The 20,302-nt window shown below is 37.6% G+C and overlaps 1 protein-coding gene and 1 long non-coding RNA gene across 2 annotated transcripts in view; both read right to left on the bottom strand.

The window, feature by feature from the left end:
• The window catches only part of LOC133682219 (protein ESSENTIAL FOR POTEXVIRUS ACCUMULATION 1-like), a 68,994-nt gene that overhangs the window by 5,367 nt on the left and 43,325 nt on the right, over positions 1-20,302 (bottom strand). The gene's annotated exons all lie outside the window — the stretch shown is intronic.
• Positions 1,134-4,656, bottom strand: LOC133681725 (uncharacterized). Its single transcript, XR_009836551.1, has 2 exons — positions 3,673-4,656; positions 1,134-1,314 (listed from the first exon to the last, which is right to left on the bottom strand). It is a non-coding gene; the product is annotated as an uncharacterized LOC133681725 (long non-coding RNA).

Below are 20,302 nucleotides of genomic sequence, written 5' to 3'. Positions count from 1 at the left end.
GAGAACAAACCCCTGTTCCCACTGCAGGCTTACTATTTCTTAACCCCTTAAACTTGCCGTTTAGGACAAAGACACCTACAACCTTGAAAAATCAGAGTATTCCATAGCAGAACAGGATAGAAATAGCAATGAAAGAGCAGAAAACAAAACAAAAAAAGAAAGAACCTTTTCTTTATTTTTATACAAGACAACTAAATGGCTTCTCATAGAGCTTCTCTCACCAGATTATAATCCTTTTTGGCCCATTGAAGAAAAGTAAACTGTCATTCACAAGAGTAAGAGTCACTGAAGCTTGACCTCTATGTTCAACCTCTAGAGATATCCATTTTAACCTACCCACCCTTTTTATTACATGTGTGTTGATGATGGGTTGTGAGCCTAGCTAGGGTTACTATTAATGACCGGCTATGGAATGTTGAACATCATAGATGATGTTATAATTGTATTGCATGAATTTGCACAAGTCATTTTTTGGATAGTGCCCTGTGCAGGGGATATATATGCTATCAAAATTTTGTAAAATAACTTGATAAATTATTGAAATGGTATGGCGACGAGAAACTAACAAAGACACAAGCATGTCAATTGGTACACAAGGATACTAGGGTCAAACATGTGTGTGTAAGAATATTTGCTCAATTTCAGGATTTAGAATCAAATTTCCCACCCAACCCAAAATCAATTTATCAAACAAAAAAATTAAAAAAATATATACAAACACAAAATCAAAATAGAAAATTCTTTTATCTCTTGACCTCAATTTACTTTTTTTTTAAATAAAAATAAAGGTTCAAAAACATCTTAATTAAAATTTTCTTATTAAATGGAACTTATTAATACCAAGATTAATTTTTTTCTTTATTGGAATGTAGTCAATTATAATTCTCTCTCTTTCACCATAATTTAATGAATTTTTCTTTCCTCTCTCAAACCCAAATGCTGAAAAATAAAACAAATGAACCTTTGAACCATAATAAAAATTATTTTAAATTTAGTATTAGTCATATATTTTTTTCATGTTTTACATCTTGATCCCTTTGTTTTTTAATTCGGTTTTCTCGCCACAATTTCAAACTTAATCTAAGCTAATTAAGTCAAAAAAAGGATTCAATCAAGAAAATTAAACAAATTGATAGAAAAAAAAGTTTAATTAAAGAGAAAAAATGAGAAGTGGAGTACTTATGTTTAATGCTCTTAAGTTTCAATCTTCTAACCATTAAATCTGTTGCTTCTAAATATTCCATTGTCAAGGAACGAAGTTCTATCCGAGGAAGAATAGTTGGATGATTGGCTGGAACATCCGAACTTAATTTCCTGTATGTGAAACTCAATCAGTGGCAGTACCGTAATTAGGGTTGATTTTATGTTTCTTTAACTTACTACAACTGTTCTGGGAGAATAGCGCTTTGGCTACAGTGAATAATTTCTTACAGCAGTTGGAATGTGTAAATGTGATAAAAATTATTTTTTCTCGTAAATATATTCAAAAGGAAAACTGCAAAAGCAAGAACAGGAAAGGCAGCATTTAGTTCAGAAGAGAGTATAACTCTCGGACAACATGTTTGTTTGGTAAGGATCAAGCAACTAGTTCGTAAGGTAATTCATACTTTTTGTAATAACCTATTTTTGGATTATTTCTTGATTTATATTTTTTTCTCTCTTCAAAAAAATACAAAAAAATCAAAAATATTATAAAAAATATAACAGTAAAAAGATGATGTTAGAACGCTCAGAAAATGATCAGAAATTGATTGAGGAGGTCCAAAAAAACAAAAATTAAAATTTGACAGTATTTTATTAATTGATGAAAGTCTTGTTGACAAAGAAAATTCAATTTGAGGAAGAAAAGTTCAAAATCAGATATTTGTGAGCTCAATTAAATTTTATTGAAGGTTTAATTGAATTTATGGAGGTTTTGATTGCAAGAAAAATTGATTTTGAAGTCAATTTAGGTTTTAATTGGAAGAAATTAAAGTTCTGGGGTCAAATTATAATTTTTAAGAGTTAATTTGGTTAAATCAGGGGTTTAATTGCATAAATATTGAAGTTTGATGGCCAATTAGGGACTTAATTGAAGAAATCCGAAACCAAGGACCAAAATGAAAAACGCACGTAAATAGAGGGGCTGCAATTAAACCGAATCAGGGGCCAAATTGAAGAAATTAGAAGTTTATTGATCAATTGAAGGTCAAATTGCATAAATAAGAGACCAAGGACCAAGTTGGAAAAGGCGACCAACTTCAGGGTCGACGATTTAATTTGGCAGGGATGCAATTGAATTGATTTTTAAAATCAAAATTGCAATTGAGGACTTGATTGAACAAATCACAAATTGAAGACTGATTTGGATTTTGACACGTTTGGCGCCGTTTTCATTTAAATGAAACGATATGTTTTTCCCAAAACAGTGCCATTTCATCCACAGTTCATAAAAAAAAGTCTGAAACGGTGCTGTTTTCAATGGCACTGTAGACTTTCTTCTTCTGGACGTGCAGACAAATAGGGGAAGGGAGTTGCGTTCCCCTGTATTTTCACCGCCTTTTCTTCCTCCTTTTAGTTCAAAAAGACGCCGACCAAAGACCTCATTTTTGTTCAGTTGTCCCGTGGCCTGCCACATGTTGGAGAAACGGAGGAGACGTGCCTCCTCGAGCAGTCGTGGGGCTACAGCACAGTGGCCACCCCTGCCATGTCTCTCTCCTATTTTCACCTATAAATACAGGGGAGACGAGGGGGACAGAAGGGAGGATAGAGGAGAGAAGAGAGAAAGGAGTGAAGAAAAAAGAGGAGAAAGAAACAGAAGAACAAAGAAAAAACAGAGGAAAACAGAGAGAGAGAAGTAAAACGAAGAGGAAGAAGGAGAAGAACCACTGTGAACCACCAGCGCTGCCGTTTGTTGCCTCCAGCAGCACAACCAACGGTTGGAGCCACCGCAGGTCATCCCTTCCCCCTTCCTTTTTTTTCTTGTGTTTCGTCTCGCCTCCATGCTGTCCACTGTTCACGTACCCTATGAACAGTGGAGAGGACTGTTCATAGTTGGGCCAATTCTAGCCCAGCCGAATATTTGAGCCCATCCCAAGGATCTTAGGTTGAGTCCAGTCCAATCTAACAATTGTGGGCCGGGTCCGGCCCAACAAAAAAAATAGTTTTAAAATTTTGTGATTTCCCCGCATTTTATTTTACGCTATTTTGTTTAATGTCTGTCTCTATTTTATGTCGTAAAAATACAAAATCCGGTATTAAAATACTCGGTTTTTGTCAACTTAAAAAAAATTGAAAAAGGAAAAAAAGTTTTTGTGCATACGGCCAAGTGTCTCAAAGCTAAAAAATCATATTGTGTTTTTCATACACCAAAAAAACAATGTTTTAGCATGCATTTTGGCTTTAATAACCAGTTTATTAAAGTCAAGAGAATATTGACCAAAATTTCAAAAACAACAAAAAAATTATTTTGTTTGTCTTTTAGTATCCAGGGTACAACATTACACGTAATACATATTCTGGATATTAAATTCTGTTTTTTTTCAGATGATACAACGATTAGGTTTTACCCCATTAAGATAAAAACATCCTTATTGAGGAAGGCTTTTCTTGAATCTTAGACAAACAAGATCGACAATTAGAAACCACAACAAGACCTTAGATTTTATCTGACGACAAAATAATGCAGCTTACCTTAGGTAGGGCGTAGTTGGGGTGCTAATACCTTCCCTTTACGCAACTAGTCTATGTGCCCGATCTCTGAGACCAGTTAGGGTTCCTAGTGACCAGAATACTAGGTGGTGACTCCCATTCCAATGTTCTACTGATACGAGACGAGAATGTTTTGTCTCCCCGCATCTGCCATTATATAAATATAAGAATATTCGCCACGACACCGCGCAGTGACGTGCAACACCTTTCTTAACTCATCTCCCCACTGGTCAAAAGAATTGATGCCCCATATAAAGCCTTGCACAACTACTCTGTGTTCATAGATAGCCAACAACTGAAAAGGATGTATTTTCTGCTATTAGACCACAAAGAGTTTATATAGACAATAAAGCAATGAAATAACAGACATAATCACCGACAAATACATGGTCAGAAAGGGCAACCTGAATTGAGTACATGGAGTGGAACGTGGAGAGCAGGGGATACCAAGTTCAAGTAAGCATAAGCGGCAACACCCCGAGATTTCCCCGTGATAAATCCAATTTTCATGAGCCTTGAACTTGGGAAAAATGAGAATTTTTTTAAATATTTATAACGTCTTAGTTCCACACAATGTACAATAATAAATAATAAATGGTTAAGAAAATAAATTAGCATTTAATGTAATAGAAACATAATGACTAAGAAATGAAAAAAACATAAACACCTTTTTCGTTTGGTTACAACTCTCAGAAATTTAATAATATCCAAACTACTCCTAAAACAACTATCTTGTAATGGAAAACTTCTTGTCATTCATGGTAAGAGTCCTGAACTAATATTTATGTAAATCTGAACAACTATAATTACATAAAAGTAGAATCACTAATTCCCTAAACTTTTATGATATCGTTAGGTCATAAGTCAAAACATGCTCTTTATCCGCACAACCTCAACATGTTTTGTCCACAAGATTTCAGGTCATTGAAGAATAATGCACCTATTTCCACAACTTCACTCACTCTTGCTTTTGTTAGTTAGGTATACAACCCATCATTTTTGAAATAGTTATCCCTTATTCTTATTTAGAATCACCCCTTTATTTCACATTTACTAGCAGTGAAATCGACTAATCACTTTAGTCCAGTCATCGCTATGACAATGAACATCTCAATTACTCTGTTCGGCATCGAATATCCATCTTGAGATCTACATATTCATCCATTCGATCATGTCATCTGCTAACCAACATCATAATCTATTTTACTATCCGTCATATTCAACGAGAGTACTCCCCATTACTGATACCCAATACTATCACATCATATCTTCCATTCTAACAATTTTATTTCTAACATTGAATAAAACTAGTTCCTATGAAAGGAACTAGGTTCCCCTTCAGTTCCATCAATTACGGTTCCTTTCTCCCTGTTCGAGTCACTAATGCCTTACAACAACTTTATAGACTAAGGCACCAACCCTTCAATCTAAACCTTCAATTAGAATTTGTGTTTAAAGCCTCAATCCCTAGTGCCCTTCCATTAATGTCTTCAGTAATTCTTAGACACTAATCAACAATATCACTCCAGTAAATAGTGTACTAGCACTAACTGATTAATACCAATTAATAACTCTTCATTCAGGATCACCCTAACAATTCTACTTGGCCCCTCCCAATCGTTTAGGAACATGTTTTTTTTTTTTTGAATCAAAGTCCAACAATAATTTCTTAATCACACAACCACTCTCATTCCTCCTCGCCAAGCATTCGACCCTCACCAGGTAATAATGCTCATTGCCCAGAACAAGGTATAATGCTATAATAGTCCAAAAATAAGAATTATCATGACATCCCAATCATTTTCACACATTCAATCACAATACACATTTTCTTTTTTCGATAAAATGTTTTCCAATTTTTTTTAAGATTTCATGTTAACATTATACCGTGTATACCAATTATCCACTCGATAATCGCTTATATTAGTAACCTTTTAACCAGGACACTAGTCCCAAACATCCGGACATCTAGTTCCTCCCATTATGCTCATTTACCATGCATATATCACATTTACCCAAACTCGGCATTGACCCCAGGTCCAGTCCATTACTTTTGACTGTCCAAAAATCCAACCATCCAACATTTGACATTAACCTTGTTACTGGGTCATTAATCCATTCGTCCAATTACCGGGCACCGACTGAGATCTCTTATTTATCCACTCAATTCTCGGGCATCGACCCATTTACGAGGCCACTAATTCATTTGCCTAATTTACCGGGCATCGGCCCATTTACCAGGCCACTAATTCATATGCCTAATTACGTCAAATGGATGTTAACAATGCATTTCTTAATGGTGCATTAACTGAAACTGTCTTTATGGTGCAGCCTCCGGGGTTCAGAGATTTATCCAAACCTAACCATGTCTGCAGGTTGAACAAGACCATCTATGGCCTTAAACAAGCACCTAGAGCTTGGCATACAGCACTCAGAACTGCTATTCTTCAGATGGGATTCCACACCTCCAAGGCAGACTTTTCTCTATTCATTTACAGCAATGAATCCAATCTCTGCTACTTACTGGTTTATGTTGATGATCCTGTCATAACAGGAAACAATCCCACGCTTGTGACCACCTTCATTCAGCAGCTAGGAGATATGTTTTCTCTCAAGGACATGGGACCTCTTCACTTCTTCCTGGGTGTTGAAGTCATTCCCACCAAGGCCGGCTTATTCCTCACACAACATAAATATATTCGTGAGCTTCTAGCTAATAGCAACATGAGTGGTGCCAAAGATATCTCCACGGCTCTATCCACATCACAGTCTCTTCAACTGGTTGATGGCACCGCTGCTGTGGACAGCTCAGAATTTCGCTGCATTATAGGCAGCCTTCAATACCTCTCTTTGACGCGCCCAGATATTTCATTTGCAGTTAACAAACTCTCTCAATTTATGCACAAGCCCACTACAACTCACTGGACAGCAACCAAACGGCTTCTACGATACTTAAAACAAACCATTTTCTATGGTATTCAGGTTCACAGAGCTGGACCTTCAGTGTTGCACACATATTCTGATGCCGACTGGGCTGGGAATGTGGATGACCGCACGTCGACGTCTGCATACATCAGTTTCTTAGGACCTAATCCCATTTCATGGACATCCAAGAAACAGAGAGCAGTTGCACGCTCCTCAACAGAGGCTGAATACCGGGCACTAGCTAATGCGGCCTCAGAAACAATTTGGTTGTCCACTCTCTTCAAAGAACTTGCATTTCCAATCCAAGACTCTCCTCTGCTGTTATGTGATAATCTAGGAGCCGAGCACCTCAGCTTCAATCCAGTGAACCATTCACACATGAAACATATTCAAATTGATCTCCACTTTGTACGAGATTTGGTGCAACAAGGAAGTCTTCAGGTTAGACATGTACACACACAAGACCAACTCGCTGATCTGTTAACCAAGCCACTGTCCAAACAAAGAACGACTGTGTTACGTAACAAGATTGGTCTTGCCGATGGAAGCTCAATCTTGTGGGGGCGTATCAGGGAAACATGCAGAGAATCTGCTCAAATCAACACAAAGAAGGAATAGCAGAAAATCATGGCACAGACTCTGCCATCAACGATATATTTGGAACGTAAAATTTGCAGCTATATATTGTAATAGCACAGTTTTAGCATTACCATTTATTTGTTTCCAAAACTGATTCCACGTTGCTGTATATATTGCACACAATAATTATCAATAATGTGTGGTGAATTACTAATTGAAACAGCTACTATGTTGTGTTTCTATAATTACATGCCTGAGGAGATGAGAAAATGTGGAGATATAACATTGGATCTTACAAAACAGTAGTTTGAAGAGAAAAATGCATCCCACTTACACGATGATATGAAGGTATCTCATGGGGGAAAACAACTATCTACTGGCAAAAAGAAACCAAAGGGAAGCAAAAATGATTATAGCTCAACTACTGGGACATCAAAAAATTTATGAACCGTAACCCTAAAAATTAAATTGGGGATTTTGATAAATTTTCAATTACACATGCATAATTAGGTTATAGATCATGGTAAAAACATTTCATAAACCCCTATATTATCGAATTAGCATTATGCATGAAGTTCTAAAAGGAACTATTAATGAAGTTCACCATAATTAGCATTTCAAAAGTAACACGCCAACAGCACTACAGACTGCAAGCGATGACACAATTAGCATTATGCATGAAGTTCACCATAATTCCATCCATAAAAGGAGATAAAACCTACCACTATATCTTCCACCAACCCAGTCCTAGAATGCAAAAGCATTTTTAGGATCAATGCCAAACTTTTCCACAAGCTGCATTAGAAAAAATAAAAAATGAGTAAGAGGTAGCCAAATACCAAAAAAGTGCATCTCTGAAAGAAGGAAGAGGAAAGAGGAGCCATTTATAGAAAATGATGTAAAGGGAGCGATGAAAATGAATTTTTAAATACCATAGAACTTCAATCATCCTAAAAATCTGAAGAGAGCGCCACAACATAAAGTCACTATACTCACTTAACAATTTAAGTTATTGAATTGAAATGCTTTTTTAACATAGTAATATACCTCAGTTAGCATGCAAAAGATCTGAAAATAAGCTGCAGAAGGGTCCCATGTTCTAGTCAGAGAGAGATATGGAGCAATTACAAAAATTATAAATGCATTTTAATAACTAAGAGACAGACATGGAGCATTTACGCATACTATTTATAAGCACTTCTCTCTCAATCTTATAGCAAGCATGCTTTTCTAACTCTGAAATGAATCCTTGACTTTTTTTTATTGCCAAAATGATCTGAACTTAACTCCTAGATCATCCAATTCGTACTAAATACTTATAGAATTCTGAAATAAGAAAATTTTTGCACTGACCCGAGTTCTTTTGAAATCCATGCCCTTAGTGCTCGAGCATTCAGCATAGTTTCAGCTGTGGTAAAAGTTTTTGAAACCACGACAACTGGAATTACAAAATTAAAAAAAAAAGGATTTAGAATTTGAAGTAACAAAAGGAGTTTCAGCAAGAGGTATACAACAAACTAATGACATGAATAATGAACAAATATTATCTATCGAGAGTAGTTTCAGGTTTGAGGCCTACAATATTTCTAGCAACATCAATTGGATCTACATTTTCAAGACTGGCAAATGCCAAGAAAACAACCACTCAAAATTTACCTCTGCCAGATTATAAAGTTTATCCACGGTACCAGGACTGGCTCGTTGGGGTGAGCAGTCAAGCGTTATTCCATCAAAATCACTATCGAAAATGCGCGCACGCACACACAGTACGAACCCAATTCACAACAATACAGTAAGATAAAGAAATCGAAACAGAAAAAACATCAAACAAACTCACATTATCATTGACTTGCATCGGTCAGTGTTACTCAACAACCCGCGTAATAAAATGCCCTCAATATGAGACCGCCAAAAAAAAAAGAGAATCGCGATTTATTAATAATGCCTTTATAAGTAGTTTTTATACCATACAGAAAGTAATAAGCATTTTACCTTCAAGTCCTTCCATGGCTGGGTTTCGAAAATTAAAGTCTATGAAGCCATCTGAAATTTGTCGGGAGCAGACGCCTCAAAAAAAAAAAGTAGGCACTAGATTTATTGTCGCTATATTCAAAATAGTGTAATAGTCGAGAATAATACAATGATTTAAGTTATTTTTAGTCAATTTTTTTATTTGTATGTATGCGGTAGTATATAACAGTAATTATAGGCAGGGAAAGAGCTAGAATTATTTGTTAAGAAGGCTATAATTAATATAACAAGATATAATATTTGTTTTAATTTATTATACATGAGTTGTAAAAAAACCTGCATGATTTAGTTTTATTTAAGTAACTTACTACAAACATATAATGACCTTTGTATAAGGTAAAAGGTTTGGAGCAATACTAAATTGAGTTAAAGTACTGAAGTTAATTTCATCTTCTTAATGTATCCATCACTTTAATGTTGTTGGTCTTTATAACTATTAAATATAAACATACAAAGTATATAAAAAACATTAGCTAAAGCGAAGCATTATTTATATTTGATAAACTTTGAAATAAAATAAAAAATAATAAAGAATGATTCTTACATATTTATTTTAATTATATTCGTCGTTCTTTCGTAAAATAGAAATAATCGATTATCATATCAATTGTGAATTTTTTAGCAATTTCTTTTTCTATATAGACAATCAAATAATTTGCAAGAAAATCATTCTCCATCCGATTGCGAAGTCTTGTTTTAACTATCTTCATCGCTGAAAAGCTCATTCAGTAGTTGCTGTCGAAACAAGAAAAGTCAAAATAAGTCAAATCAACCTATCAACTAGTGGATAAATTGTTGATTTCTCTGTTTCAACCAATCCTTGATATAAATCAGCAATCAATGACATGTTCCTTAACTTTGGATGATTGGATACATCAAGTTCATAATGCTGCAATTGAAGTCTCAAATGAATTTTTTCTTGGTCAAAAAAATCTTCAGGATAGAACTTGTCAACAAGTAACCATATATCTTCAACATTGAATAATTTATAGTCATTTCTAGGATCTAAAGATATGCTCAACTTAAGAAGCTCGATCGCCTGCTCATTGAATCTATTATTTAGCTCTTGCAATTGTCGATCAATGATAGATGTAAATATATCAAATTGGTAGTGATGCTCAACTGTTTCTGATTTTTTTTATGACGAGATCGTCCACATTAGAAAAACAAGTATCCATATCAGGAACTTCAATGTCTTGATGTTTACAAAATGATGTCACTTCTTCTAAAAGAGTTTCCCAACCATCATCTTTTAACTTCTAAATTAAAGTCTTTGTGGTAGTCACCAAATGCATAACACTTAAAATGTCTTGGAGATTTTTATTGCAGGGCTTGGCAAAGCACATTAGTAATTCCCATAATATTCTTCATTATATGTAAGATGAATGCAAAATTAAATGACATTAGTAACTTAAATGAAAAAGTCGCATCACCACATTGAGAATAAGTAGATCTATCTAAAACAATGTTTTTAAGAACCAAGCAAGTTGTCCTATACATTTTTATCAAATTGCAAATTAATTTAAAGTGTGAACTGCATCTGCTATCTTCAGGTCATTGTAAACCACCTACTTGATTAACTCATTTATTCGTTTCAATCTCACTAATATCAACTAAATGTTCAATTGTAGCTGCTTGAAAAACCTATAATTCATCATTACGCTGACAAGAAGCACTAACAATGTTAATAATAAAAATCAAATTCTGAAAGAAAGTGTGAACATCATATATTTCTCTAGTTGGAGCAATAAGAACCAATTGTAATTGATGAGCTAAGCAATGTATATAATATGCATAAAGGCAATCATTAATGAATAAAGCTTGCAAACTATTTCACTTTCCACGTATATTACTAGCACCATCATACCCTTGGCCCCTAATATTTTGAACATCAAGATTGTGTGATGAGATAAAACAAAGGAAATCTCTTTCTTAATAGTTGAAGTAGTTGTATCTTTGACATGAACTATATCCAACTACTTGTTCATTGTATAAATCCACTTCTATCAACAAACCTAATAATAAGGGCCATTTGCTTTCTTCTAGATTCATCTCGAGCTTCATTAATAATTAAACAAAATCTTGCATCACTAATCTCATAACGAATTGAAGACTGAACATTTCTAGTAAAGACATGCAAAATTTCTTTTTGAATTTGATGTGAGATGTATTTAGCATTTTGTGGAGCATTACCCAAAACAAGAGCACCTACTTGTTCATTGTATGATGCTAAAAGTTCCATCATTTCAAGAAAATTACCTCGGTTTTTTTATCATGCCCTCTAAAAGTACATGCTTGAAATGCGAGCCAACAAATAATATCTATTGAAGCTTTAATATGCAATCGATTATTTAGAATTTCTTGAGTAGTTTGCCTGTTAACTACCTTTTTAATATGACATGACTGATTTTTAAAATTTTTCAAGCACTTGGTAGCAAATCTATGAGCTGAATTTGGACTTTTTTTCATATGAGTAAAAAAATAACACCAATTGTCATGTACCTTATGGTTGGTTCTTTGTTTCCTTTTTTCCCTTCTTTTTATTGGATCATCTATTATTCAACATATCAATTTGTTTATTTGGATGTATGTTGTGCCATGTAATTTCTGTGTTTTGTTTTTAATCCTTTATTTCATTGGTGCAGCATGAAACTGAGCTCCTTGAAGACAGTTTGGTTGTTCCTAGATTCCCTCTCTCTTCCAAGTTCGCTTCAAGTGAAGATGAATTTGTTGATTCAGATGACCATGCAAACAGCCGTCCGCGTAGCAGACCTGCACTTCAAAATCCACCTGTGACGGACTCCAATCCGCTGGCAGCTCCAGCTGTAACCGTGAAGCAAGAGTTTAGACGGCGGCATACACCACTTGGATGGCTCAATAAAATGGTAAAGGGATGGATTCTTTAGTGAATCACCTGTCCTCTCTCTCACTCTCTGTTTGCCTAACTCCCAAAAGGAGTAATCACAAGAAATAGTCACTGCTACACTAGTTGATTAGTTTTTTGTACTAATCAATAAGTTGGTGATTTGATGATGATAAATTGCGCTTCCATCTGTCCTTTCTTGAATATGAAATATGCTGTTAAATTCTTTTATTTTATGGATAAACACAGGACCCTCTTGAGCCAGTGCTTTTGTTCACAAAGCCTCTGGTTCCAGAAAAGTTGGCAGCTGCAGGCATTGTACCACCAGTAGATTCGTCAATGAAGAACGATACATCAATGCCACCATATAGATTTCATGGAAGAATTGGCCGGGGTGGGCGTATTGTATTTGATAGATGGAACCCAATTGATCTTGGTAACTCTTTTTATATACCGCCAAGACCGAGGCCTTCAACATACAATTGAAATGTTTACTTGCTTTTTTTTTTTGATAGTAAACGAGTGAATTATATATTAAACAGCCCCATCAAGTAGGCGGAACTGAATGAAACATAAATACAATGGGAATATAAAAGAGAAGAGAAGAGCAAAGCGACGAGGGACCTAATTAATTAGTCCAGTTCATAATACATTCTGGATTTCTAAAAAGATCTGAGCCTGTGTAGCTGAAATTTCTAACTAAAGACTTCAACCAGAAGGCCAAACGGTGAAAGGTGAGATCAAAAATCATATCCCAATCCGGAGCCTTGGATTCGAAGATTAGGCGGTTGCGCGCTATCCAAATTGACCAGTACAAACCTTTGCAGAGGAGGTTAATAGCACGTCGCTGAAAATTTCCATTAATCAAACCGGACCATTCCTGTAGATTTTGATATGGGTCTTTGTGTAGACAACCTGAACACCCAAACCAGTTCAAGAAACGACCCCAAAGAGACCATGTTATAGGACACCAATGGAAGAGATGATTAATTGTCTCAATTTCCTTGTAGCAGAATGGGCAGTGAGATTCCTCATATTTAATGATTCTCCTCTCAGCTAAATAACTCCGTGTACTCAAACTGCCATGAAGAAGAAGCCAAATGAACACATCTACTTTTGGAGGGGCATAACTATTCCATAATAGAACAGGGGAGTGATTATTTTCAGTTGCCTGTAGACTATCAAAAAGAACGCAACCTGATTTAGCTGAGTACATGCCAGAGCTGTGAAATTTCCATAACTTGCGGTCTGCACCATCTGAGAAAATGAGACCACGCTGCACCTCTAAGATCAAGCTCTCCCTCATGCAGTTTTCACGAGGTCGGAGTGGTCTTCTCCAGGATAGGTTGAAGATGTATCTGTCAAATCACATATATCTGCAAGGCTGGATTTTTGCTGTAGGGAGAGGTTATACAGTCTGGGGAATAAGAGTTGGAGAGTGGTTATAGAGCCAAGCCAAGAGTCAGTCTAAAACCGGATGTTCCTCCCATCACCCACCTTGAACCCGATATTTGCATGTAAAAGATTGGCTTTGTTTTGTGTTGAGAAGATCGCCGAAACAATGCCATGCCAAGTTGGAGATAAAGAACCTGTAAACTCAAGATACCGTTAATAAAGTGAGGTCGGTATTTTAGAAGAATGTGTTCTTGCCAGCCTCCTACCACTCCATTATCCAGATTCCAAAGCCATTTAAATAGCAGAGCCAAATTTTTGTTGTGGATGGATCCTAGCCCGAGACCACCAAAAGATTTACTCTTTATTACCTTGTGTCAGGCCACCTTAAAAATGCCATGAGATGATGAGGTTTCTTTCCAGAGAAAAGACCGGGTTAGAGAAGAGATGACTTTAATAATACCCTTTGGCATAGCAAAAACTGACATGTAGAACAAAGGAAGAGAGCTTAAGACTGATTTAATTAGACATAACCTTCTCGCCATGCTCAAAAAATTCCCTTTCCATGTGCTTAGCTTTGCTCTGATAGTGGACAACACTGGTTTCCAAGTAGAGAGTCTGCTGGGATTGGCTCCAAGAGGTAGTCCAAGGTACCTGACCGGGAAAGTATCACTACGACAGAAAACTGACTTCGCCAAGCTAGAGGTGTAGTCGTTGTCCAAGTTGATTCCTATTAGAGAGCTTTTATAGAAATTAACTTTCAATCCAGAAATGATCTCAAACCAACAAAGTATCCTCTTAACATGTAGAAGAGAGGGAAAACCATTTGGCAGGAAAATCAGAGAGTTATCGGCATATTGCAAATGAGTTATGTAATGTCCTGGAGCAGTCTCTAAGCCTTTGAAATAACCTGAAGCTGATGCCCTATTGAATAAAACTGTCAATCCCTGAACTGCGATGTCAAATAGGAAAGGAGAGAGAGGGTCCCCTTGCCTGAGACCCCTCTCCAGACTAAATTCTCTACTGGGTGAACCGTTTATCAAGATGGCTAATTTAGAAGTGGATAAGCATTCAAAGATCAACTTCCTCCAGTGTGGGCCAAAACCCATGTATCCCATGCTTGTGTCAATATGTTCCCACAAAATTGAGTCAAAGGCTTTATGGAAATCTACCTTCAGTAAGAGGCCATGCTCCTTCTTGTTGCGCACACCATGGACAACCTCATTTGCTATCATGAAACCATCTAAAATCTGACGCCCAACAATGAATGCAGACTGGTTAACACTGATTACATCTGTCAAGACACTTCTAAGCCTAGTGGACAATAGTTTTGCCACTATTTTATATAACCCGTGAATCAAGCTTATCGGATGAAAATGTGAGAATCTGCTCGGCCCCTTTGATTTTGGAATCAGAGTTACAAAAGCAGAGCTGATACCCTTTGGAAGTTTACCGGTTCTGAAAAAACTTTTAACCAACATAAAAACTTCTGAGCTGATGATATTCCATACCTTTTTATAGAAGGAGAAGGTGAAACCATCGGGGCCAGGGGCTTTAGAACCATCACAGTCCCACACAGCTTGCTTAACTTCTTCCATTGAAGGTGGTCTTTCTAGCCAAATAGACTTTGCTTCTGAAATTTTGGAGAACCCCGAGCCTCCCATTTCAATTCTTTTACACGTTGGTTTCCGAAACAAGGATGAGAAGAAGTTGACAGCGCCTTCTTTTATATCATTTGGGGAGATTAGGTGACTACCATTATGATCAATCTTACTAATGTAGTTGCGGCCTTTCCTTAGACTTGCTGATATGTGAAAAAAATGAGTGTTCTTATCCCCCATTTTACACCAGTTTTGACGAGATTTTTGTCTCCAAATATCTTCAACCCTTCTGTTAACCTCCCATAAATCAGAGTTCAACCCCTGGAGCTTTGTTTTTTCGGTCTCAGACAAGGGACACACTTCGCTTTTGTTTTCAAGTGTTGTAATGGAGTTCTGGATGTCTGCAAGTTTTAGATTCTGATCCCCGAAAGTGGATTTATTCCATTGTCTCAGCTTTTTTCCCATGATCCCCAGCTTCTTAATTAGACTATACTCACCTGGAAACTCCTTACAGCTATCAGACCAGAGGGCCTCAAAATCTGTTAAGAAAGAAGGGTGCGACAGCCAGCAGTTTATGAAACGAAACGGCTTCCACCCCCAGTCTACCTCAGGGCTTTGGAGGAGCAACTGACAATGATCTGACATCCCTTTAGGGTAGCGGCAAAGAGATAGAGATGGGAACTGCAGCTGAAATTCCGGGGAAGCAAAAGCTCTATCAATGCGACTCATAGACCCGCCCCTAAACCAAGTGAACCGGTGCCCCTGCATATTGTATTCAACCAGTTCATAGTCGGATATGAATATGCGGAATGAAGTTGAACCTGATAGATTGAGGTTACCACTACTTCTCTCATTAGGGAGTAGAGTTTCGTTGAAATCGCTTATGACCACCAGTGGTAGTTCAAAAGCAAACTTAAGAGTGGTGATTTCTTCCCATAGATCAGCACGTTCTTTCACTGAAGATGCAGCGTAGACACCAACTATCATACCATTAAAAGAAGAGGGAATATGCATCCCACATAGGCTGATCCACTGCCCCCCAAATTCTATAGAGTTAACTTCAAAAACAGAGTTATCCCACATTGCTATAATCTCTCCTGATTTCCCTACAGATTCTAGAGAAGTCCATTTGACAGTTGCAATATTCCACAAATTTCTAATGAAGGAGTCACAACAATTATTTTTCTTGGTTTCTAAAAGGAAGCAGATACCAATATTATTTTTTATAAGCCTATTCCGTATGGAATTTCGTTTGTGTGGCATACCTAAACCATAGCTGTTCCAAGCAAAGATATTCATAACGAGAACAAAAACCAAGGCAGACTAGACTTAGCGGGGTAGAAAACTTACAACTGATTAACTGATGTCCACTCCTCTACTTCTCTGTCAATATTTCTCATTATTCCTTCTTCGTACCGTTTTAGTTCTTGCGAGTTTCCCAAACCTAGAGCCACAACATCTTGTATCATTTGTTGAGTCTCCTTTTCACTGTCAAACCCCATTGTCTGGATGCTTCATACAGGTGATTTGAAACCGAATATTTCCTTGTTGGATTCCTGAGTTTAAGGAGTCTGAAGAATCACAATCCTCCATAATGTTAGCAACACTACCATTGGCTTGCAGCAACTTCAGTTTTCTTATTTTATGGCTATTCCCGCTTGCGTTTTCATTGGTCGCGTCTGCAGAGGTTTGTGGGCTGCTTTGAGGGTTCAATAGGGGTGGTAGATGGAGATGCTTGCCATTGGTTTCATCATCCATGGAGGCGTAGTTATGGTTCTTTCCAACGCCGGATGACTCGATAACAGGGGATGATATGGTGTCTTGTAGAGGTGTGTTATTTTGGGTGCTGGTTACCTTCATTGCAAGAAGGTTGGGTGCTCCATCAGAAATATGAGCTGCAAACGATCTAACTTTCATCACATTCTTCCTTTTGCTGAATGAAGATTTAGGTGCAAGCCCTCTGGATTTTCTAAGCTTCGTATCTTTTATTTTTCCTTCCAACTCCATTTCCACTATTTCTTGTGGTTCCGCCAGGTCACGTATGAATGCAGAGAAAGATTGTTGTTGTGTATTCTGGCACTGATTTTAGGCTAGTATCATGTGTCTCGTTAGTTTTGGGGTAGGCCTTATAACCTGGGTTGAGGAGGCTTTAGTTTGTGCTTGTTTTTTATCGAGGCCCACTCTTGAAAAGGGTACTGCTGAGTCATCTGGGTTGCTGTAGTTGGTTTCTGCCACTTGTATATTTTCCTTAATGGTGTCATAGCATGGCTCTATAGAGGAAGATTGATAAGAGGCGGTGTGCATTTGCTGGTTTTTTGTTTGTAGCTTGTGTGTTTCCTTAGTTTCAGGAAAAAGGCAGAAGGTTTTGTATGTTGTGTCAGATTGGTCTAGGTTGCTGGGTAATTCAGTGTACCTTGTGCAGAGAATGAGAGAGGGGTCATTTTGCATGTCCTTGTCTTGTTGCACTGGTGAGGTCCAGTCAGCTTCTGGTTCATTTATACTAGCCGGCAAAAACTCTTCTGGAGGTATAAATTTACTGCATGTCTCTTCATTTGATTCTTCAGTGCCTGATGTATCCATTGAGTATTTAATTGTGGTAAATAGGGGGCTAAAACTTGGCTTCATTTCCTTGACTGATATATCAAATTCCTCTCCGTCTAGAATCAGTGAAAGCTGCTTGTTTAAAGTCGTGAAAGAGGTTGTGCTCAAAAGTATCTTGACTCCCATAAGTGAACCTTGACTCACACTTGTAATGTCGTAACCAATCATCTTACCTACATCTTCTACCATGAATTCAATACATCTGTGATTCCATCCAATCAGAGGAAGTCCTATAATAGACACCCAAGCAAATCTGTCTACTGCTTTTACTTCCCTCTTCCATGGTTTGATACTAGAGAAGTAGTTTGCCAAAGCAGAGCAACTGTTTATTAATTTTTTCTCCATGGTCTCTTTGTCTGTAAAGGTGATAACTGCTTGGCTTGCTCCCAGGAAGCGAAATCCAATTGCCTTCTTAACAGTTTTCAAAACCATATGCTCTAGATGTGCATAGTCCACTTCTGTGGCTATAAAATCGACTAAACTTCTAAATAGCCATTCCTTGTCATCCTGTGTAGACTCATACACCACAGTCTTCTTTGATGGTTGTTGGATTAAAAGAGCTTCAACAAAGCTCCTATTGTCTCTGAGGGCTAGTTTGGGCGAGATTTTGGTTTCTGGCTTTGTGGTGAGGGTTGTCTTTTCCCTGGAATTTGTAGGTGTTTGGAATCTTGCTAAGTTTGCACGAATTTTGAAAGAGTCAAACCATATAAGATTCAATCTGTCACAAAGTTCTGTTTCTTCTAAATGGGAGAAGAAAGTTACAAAACCAAACTGTCTTTCTATTTTTGTTTTTTTCCTGGAAACAAAGAGATTGGTGACCAGACTAATTTTTGAAAAAGCTTTTTTGAGATCTTGGTAATTAATCCAAGATGGAAAACGTTCAAAATAAAACTTAGTAAGAACAGAGGGAGTAGGAGTTGTGTTAGGTAAGTGTTTGTTGTTTTGACTGTTGTTTGTGTAACACATAGGTTGCAGAAAGTTCATGGTGGCAGGATGAAGAGGGGGGTGTTGTGTATGTTTAAGAGGGACATTGATAGGTGTTTGTGGGGTTGGATTGTAAGAGGGAGGTTTGAAAGAGGTTGCTAAGGGGATGATAGACAAAAGGGAAAGTGTTTTGGATGGGAGCATCGTTGCAGGGGAGAGGATGATAGACAGATGTGACTACAGCAGCTTCAAAAAAACTCGGAATAGTGCTGGAATTTCTGGCTGTCGCTGGTAATTTGAAAAATGAGGGGATCGGATAGATCTCCTCCTTGCTGCCTTTCCTGTGTCAGCTGTGTCACCGATGGAGACCTTTATGCATCTTGAGGAAACGAGGAGGGAGAAGACATCGTTCGGCCAGAGCTAACCGGTCTTCACCATTTGCTTTGTGTGCTGCAGCCCGGTTTCATTCTTCATGGTCAGTACTATGCATGAGCTCCGCTCCGCATCCAAGCAATAGCTCCGGTGGAGGAAAGGGGAGAGATCGGCTGTCTCTTGATGATCTGGCTGCAGTTCTCTGTCCTATTCTCTGTCCTCTTGGGCGATGAAAGATCTCTTCAGATCTGCAGGGAGAGGATCTGATCTGCTTTTTTCCTTTGGTCTCACTTTCTTCTTCTCCTTTACAAGTGGCTGGCGGCTGTGTTGGGTCCAAGATGAAGGTGAGGGTGGCTGGTTGGTTTGGTGGTCGGTGGAGCCCGATCTGTAGGGAGAAGAAAGCAGAACAGCCCCTGCCCTTCGTGGCTTTTTCTTCTCCCCGGTTCTGGGTCTCCTCTTCTCTCAGTTTTCCCTGAAGAAGAATGCCATCCTTCCTCTGTGATTCTTCATCTGTGTGGGGTGGTTGATCTGGCGGTTGTTGCTGGTTTTGGTATTGAATCTTTTTGCTGGTTTTGGTAAATTATGTTCCAAAAGAGAGAGAGGATGGGTTTGATTGACTGGTGTGGTTGAAAGAGCGGGAAGATTGGGATCGGTTTTGAGAAGGTGGGATGGAAGATCACCGCTTGTTGATTTCTTTAATGTTTACTTGCTTTAAATCCCACGTCCAGCTGTGACTGGTGAACCCACTGGGAAGAGATCCATTTGATGTATTAATTGTAATGATACAGTGGAACGGAGGGAAGCTGCAGGAATGGTGAATATAGCAATGAGCCTATTTGCCAGTATTTTAGGCTGTGGCTGGAAGTCACACTTACGATGTATCATCGTTATTTTTCTGCATTGTTAGAAAAAAGATCACGTCTCTCTTTTTCTCCCATCATTCCCTCCCTACATGCATGCATGTGCGCGCGCGCTCGCTCGCTCGCGGGCGTGCTGTTTAGAAAGTGCTTCATTGTGGTGAAAATTGTGAAGAATCAATCAACCACATGATTTAGCCTCCATCAAAGAAGTTGAAGAACCTCTTGCAACATTAATCAAAACCACCAAATCCATCTCAATCTCAGATTGTCCATGCTTATGTTGCCAAGCTAGGCAAAGGACCCGGGACACCAGCCTACAGACCCATCTTGATGGATGTAAATACCCCAAATTAGTTTGTCAATTTTTTTTTATCAAAGTAAAGATGGATTAAAAATTAATTTAATTTTCTTAGTCAAATCTTCTCAATGTTTAACATTAAATTTTTTTAATAATCAATTTAATT

The sequence above is a fragment of the Populus nigra genome, chromosome 2 (assembly GCF_951802175.1).
Source record: "Populus nigra chromosome 2, ddPopNigr1.1, whole genome shotgun sequence".
Lineage (NCBI taxonomy): Eukaryota > Viridiplantae > Streptophyta > Magnoliopsida > Malpighiales > Salicaceae > Populus > Populus nigra.
Note: the sequence above shows the minus strand (reverse complement) of the source record. Positions and strands in the feature narration are given on the sequence as shown.